The sequence below is a fragment of the Neofelis nebulosa genome, chromosome 11 (assembly GCF_028018385.1).
Source record: "Neofelis nebulosa isolate mNeoNeb1 chromosome 11, mNeoNeb1.pri, whole genome shotgun sequence".
Taxonomy (NCBI): Eukaryota; Metazoa; Chordata; class Mammalia; order Carnivora; family Felidae; genus Neofelis; species Neofelis nebulosa.
The window spans coordinates 33,306,371-33,312,695 of NC_080792.1; the positions used below are offsets into that span (position 1 = coordinate 33,306,371).

Consider the following 6,325-nt stretch of genomic DNA (forward strand, 5'->3'; position numbering starts at 1 on the left):
TGTATCCCAAGGAATTGTCTGTTTCATAGAAGTTGTTAAATGTATCCAGACAAAGTGAAATAAGTCAGGCAGAGAAAGACAGATACCATATGGTTTCACTCATATGTGGATCCTGAGAAACTTAACAGAAGACCAGGGGGGAGGGAAAGGGGAGAAAAAAAAGGTAGAGAGGGAGGGAGCCAAACCATAAGAGACTCTTAAAAACTGAGAATAAACTGAGGGTTGATGGGGGAGGTGGGGGGAGGGAGGGGAGGGTGCGTGATGAGTATTCAGGAGGGCACCTGTTGGAACGAGCACTGGGTGTTGTATGGAAACCAATTTGACAATAAATTTCATATTTAAAACAACAACAACAACAAAAAGAATAATCATTTAAAAATCAAATTACACCTTATTTGCTAGATGTATATTTTAATATAGAGCAACAAGTAAAATTTCTATTTTGTGCTAAAAAAAGAAAAAAAGAAAAGAAAAGAAAGGAAAATTCTCATTGCTCCTCCCCGGCAACTTTAGTCAAAGAAACTCTAAACAGCAAATAAAATCTATAACCACTCTGCAAAGCTGTCAGTGACCTTGAACAGGACACACAGATAAGAGATAAGAATCTGAAAATCAGTGGGACTAAACTGAGAATTGACAAAGAGCTGGCAGGAAGGCTTTGGCCTTGGACCAAGAAGAACAGACCAGAGCTCTGAATTAAGGGCTGTGGACGAAATAGAATTTACTACCTAGGTGAGCTTGTAGCAGAAAAAGAAGCGGGCGGGGGGGGGGGCGGGGGGGGGGGAGTGAGGTATTTACTTGGGTGGGAGAGGAAACAATAGGCTAACACTGTTAGCTTTTTGCTTCTGTGCCTATACTTCACTAACTTAAATGCAGCATTGTTCACATCAGTCAGAGAAGTGAACCTCAAAACACTCAGTGTTAAATTTTTCGAACCCTGTGGCATGAAGGGGTTTTCTCTTTATTTTATTGTTGTAGTCATATGACGAGGAAAATAAGTTTTCACTGGAAAACAAATTCAGTTGTGAGTACCCACTAACTCAAAAAAAAAAAAAAAGCCACTTTGGTTTGAAATGAAATAATTCAATCACAAGCAGTTCCTGTTCCTTGACAGGTCAATTTGATTTGCCCCTCAGCCTGACAGTAGGGCTGTGACTGAAGAGGACACATTTCCAGCAGAGTACCTGAAGCGCTAAAATATCCTACACTTCATAACACTGAAAGGAAATTTGACCAACCGGGAAAGATGCCCTATTGGCAACTTTACAAAGTTCTTGGGAGAAAAAGCAAACCTATATGTTTGTTCTTTGAATACTTTATGCAAATGTGTTGATGTATATGCACATGTTGGTGGGAAAATAAATGCAAAAAGATGGAAGTTCCAACGAATGAATATGTTGAATTGCTAAAAGCAACATATTGCAACTTATGTTCTGAGAGCTCTTTGCTCACCATGAAATCCCCAAGCTGAATGTATTCAGAAGAAATGCAATAAGGTATGGAATAGTTCCAGGTTCAGATGTGAACACAGATACAAACACAGTGAACGCCGGAATGTGTATTTGATGCTGTTGTGCAATGTTGAGAAAATAAATTGGATGTTGTTCATGTTGCTAATGCAAAAACAGAATGAATGCTAAAATGAAGTTATCTGCTGATTTTGGAATCTCATTTATCCCCTGCTGATTCATATCATCTGTTTTGGTTATACACATGATGCAAACATTCGTTTTGCGAAATCCCACTCCTAAGTCTTCAACAACTTTACTCCAGCTTTCGAAAATTAGCACTAGTTCAAATACCAGGAGAATAAAGTAATTGATTTCAAGCTGGTTAAAAATGAATTTTCTGGGCTTGATGCTCTGTGGAAATAAAAATTGGGGGTAAATTGTTCTTTAAAAAAAGAGAAAGATGCTTCCTATACATAGTAGGTGTACCAAAATGTTTTTGAGAGGAAAAAAAAATTTTGTCCCTCTCCTAAAGAAGCTTAAAATAAAGTTGGAAGAGACAAGGACTGTATGTTTTGTATACCATTAAACTAAACTACAAAACCACACCAAATAACAATCACAACACAAAGCAGTACATATTTAGGTGTCAGGTTAGTAATGATCAATTGGTCTAGGAATTTAAAGAAGGGGGAGTGTCATGGATTGGGTTTTATGGTGAATGTTCTTGAAGGATTTTTCTGGTCAAGCATTGAATGAAAACATAAGAAAAAAACATGACTAAGTTATGTATATGAGGAAAGTCATTTCTGTTGGTGGTTTTGTGTTTACTATTTAAATATAGAATTCTAGGCTTTGGAGAAATTCTAGAATACAGATTAAAGTTGGCTGCTTGAAGATATTTACACTCTCCTTTTGCCTACTATATCCAATTAGTTGAAATGTAGCCCACTTCTTTTATTCTTGAATTTTACAATAAATTGATCATTTGATAGAATTAAATGAATCTTTTCTTATAAAAAATATACTCACTCTACAATTAGGTTGAGAGAATTCATGCTGCTGTGATGGTTGGCTTAGATAGCCTTTAATTTTATGGCATTTTTGAGTCTGCAAATTTAGTTATTTAACACATTTGTATTTTTTTTAATTGACTCGAATATTTCACTGAGTTTTACTAGTAAAAAATCTCTCTCTTGTAAGCCAGAGAATGGTAAATGGAGCTTAGTGTGGCAAAAAAGGTGTCAGAATTGACTGACAATTTGAAGAAGCCAGGTACATTTTTTTCAGGAAATCACATTTGATTAGTTTGTGCCTATTGTTTATACCTCAAGACATAATATCTGTAAAGACTATCTCTGTGACAATTGAGTGTTGGTTAAGCAATCATCCATGTAATGTTTAACATCCAGGTAATTTTCAATCTCTGAATATGTTCTCACAAACAGAACACCAAGACTTGTCACTATGGCAGACTGAACTGATATAAGAAACTTCCCTTTTCCTACTCCAAACACAAGTTCTGAATATGGCAAAGGGATCCCAAGTGGATACAGGGGTCTGAATGAGATTAGAATGGGGAAATTAAACCTGACATACATTTAAGAAGTGAGATCTTTATACTCCTAAGGGTCCTGAGAAAAAGCCTAAGGTCATATATTGAATGGATAAGAACTGAGTTCCCTGAATCATGGTGCAAACACAAAGGTCTGTATGCCTCCTTTTTTGTTTTTTGTTTTTGTTTTGTTTTTTGTTTTCATTCACCCATTGGACAAATAATGATTGAGGGTCTACTGTGTGTTAGAAACTGGTAGGATAACAGTGAAAAAAAGGGAAGAAAGCAAAACGTTGCGTGCCTTGCATTGTGTATGGAGGGGAGGGGAAAAATAATGTAAGGGAGTATACATTAGATTGTAGTAGATGATGTGGAAAAATTAACAGGTAAGAGATATAAGGAATATGGTATTTCTGCAAGTCTAAATGGAGTCATTTGAGAAGTGTTTACTAAAAAAATGTCTTTGAGTAAAGACTGGAAGGAGACAAGTCAAGACCTGAAAGACATATCCATGCATATGCCCATGCAGGTGAAACCACAATTAGAAAAGCCCTCAGTCAGGAAAATACAAGAACAGTAAGGTGACCATTATGGTTGTAATATTGCAAGAAAATACAAGGAAATTGTAAAGTTGAGTGTTAATGAGTGGCCAGATTCAATGGATACTTTTAAGGGAGGTAGGGGTGAAAAGTGAGAAGTTTAATTCTGTGGTAATCATCCAAACAAGAGATGATGGTGTATTAGATCAGACTGGTAACAAAGAGGTGATAAGAATAGCCTGGCTATTACTTTAAGGTGAGGTCACTAGTATTTGCTGACAGATTGTGTGTGTGTGTGAGATGGTTAGAAAAAAGTCAAAGATGATACCAAAATTTTTGCTTTGATAGTGGAAGGATGAAGTCATTAGCTGACATGAGGAAGATTGTGGAGAATGCCATTTTTGTCGGAAAAATCAGAACTCAGTCAAAGGATATGCTAAGGTTAAGATGGCTATTAGAAAACTAAGTAGCTGTCAGGTAGACAGTTAGATACATGAGTCTGAATTTGATGGGAGATGTCTGGGTTAAAGATGTAAATTGGGAAATCATCAGTGTATAGATAATATTTAAAGCCACCAGACAGGATGAAATCACTAAGGAAATAAGTATAGATGGATTCATGGTTATTAAATCACGTTCTTGAAAGACTGTATCTCCTGGCCCAGGATTGGCTGAAAAATAGATGCCCGGGGCTGTGAGTAGGAAAAGATTCATGCATTTACAATTAGAAAACCAAACCCACTTCAGGTGAGAGGGTAGGATCTGAATCCATACTACTGACCTTAGCACAAAGCTTGCGTTGATAAGTTAATAAGAAACCTGGCCCACTTTAGTGTAACTCATAAGCGTCTAGGGAGAGAAAGTAAGCTATGCAGCATAAAAGGCTTCTGGATGTCAGACTTATGAGTCTCCATACAACAGTGTTCCTACCAAAGATGACCTAGCTGTCAGAAACCACAATACGATATCAACAAGTACTTTAAAAAAAAAAGACAAAATGTACTCACAAAGAGCAACATTAAATAGAGCATTTTATGAAAATAAATGCCATATTCTTCAAAAAATTGAAGAAGATGATTTTTAAAATAAACTGGTAGTGGATTACACATACATAAAGCAAGGCATAGTATATTAAAAGATAGATTTGAGGGTATCCATAATGCATCTCAGAAAGGTAAAGAGAATGAATGCATGAGGAAGAGATTAAGAGATGTAGAGAATGGAATAAAAAGGGCCAACTTAAATTTAATGATGACTAAAGGACAGAATGAGGAAAATGAAGTGATAAAAGGATAATGGCAGGCAGTTTTCCAGAATTTAAGAAAGTTATAAGTCTTCAACTTGAAGGAGAATCCTAGTGTCTTAAGAAGTATAAACAAAAATAAATCCACTCTTGGGGCGCCTGGGTGGCTCAGTCAGTGAAGCATCCAGTTTCGTCTCAAGTCAGCTCAGAGCCTGGAGCCTGCTGTTCTGTGTCTCCCTCTCTCTCTGCCCATCCCCCATTCATGCTTTGTCTCTCTCTCTCTGTCTCAAAAATGAATATACATACATACATACATACATACATACATACATACATACACACACACATACATAAATTCGCTCTGTTGCTGATGCCTGTGGTGCTGACAGGATGGGCAAGTGTCACGGTCTTCATATTGCCTAGAAACTCGGTAGCCACTGACAAGATCAGAGGTGGCATGGCTAACAGCACAAGAAGGCCCACTTAAGGCGCAGCTCTGAAGCCAAACTCTTTTGGAGGTGCTTCTTAGGCAAAGGGAATTACTGTGGTAGAAAAAAGTAGGAGTAGAAGCCAACCAGCCACATTCTGCCATCAGAAAGTATGGCAGGTCCAGCTGATCAAGAATGGCAAGCAAAAAAAAAGTCACGACCATTTTACCCAATGATGACTGTTTGAATTTTATTGAGGAAAATGATGAAGTTCTGGTTGTTGGATTTGGTCTCAAAGGTCATGCTGTTGGTGATGTTCCCAGGGTTTGCTTTAAGATTGTCAAAGTAGCCAGTGTCTTGCTTTTGGCCTCATACAAAGGCAAGAAGGAAACCAAGATCCTAAGTTTTGATGGTGAAAATACGACAATAATAAATTTTCATATGCCATAAAAATAAAAAAATATACACCTAAACTCATAATGGTGAAATTAGAAAAACATCCAAGATAAAGTGAATGTCTTAAATGTAACCAAAGAAGATTTAATGAGAAAAATAACTGCTCAGGGCTAATAGTTGGACTGACCTTAGACTTCAAAAGCAATGGTATATGTAAGAAGAAAATAAAATTATATAGCCAAGAAACTGAGAGAAAGCACTGCCAATCCAGAATGATATAGGTGGTTACACTATCATTCAGGAGTGAAAGGGAAATAAAAACATTCTCAGGAGAAGGCAGAATCAGTTTTATCATACATAGACCTTCCCTGAAAATCTAATAAAGATTCTACTTTACATTTTTGCATTTGTATTTTTCTTTTCAGTACAAAGACTTTAAATCTAAATAGGTATTTCCCTATAGAGAAGAGAAAGTGGAAGAGAGAAGGAAACAAAACTACTCTGATATTTATATATTTTGGATGCATTTGGTTTCAAGAAACAAATCTGAAATGGTTTAAATTGTTATAAACATGACTAATAGAAATCAAGAGGTAAAGTAGGCTCTTGGTTAGTAAGTCAGTGGCTAAGTGATATTAGCAAGGGCCCAATATATTGTTGTGACTTCAGGTGTGACCTGAATTTGCAAGTTAACTTTGGAGCTATAAATTAACTGT

General features: G+C 36.6%; 1 pseudogene; it reads left to right on the top strand.

The window, feature by feature from the left end:
• Positions 1 to 5,175: 5,175 nt before the first annotated feature.
• LOC131490158 (small ribosomal subunit protein uS12-like) lies at positions 5,176 to 5,763 on the top strand (annotated as a pseudogene).
• The last annotated feature ends 562 nt before the right edge of the window (positions 5,764 to 6,325 follow it).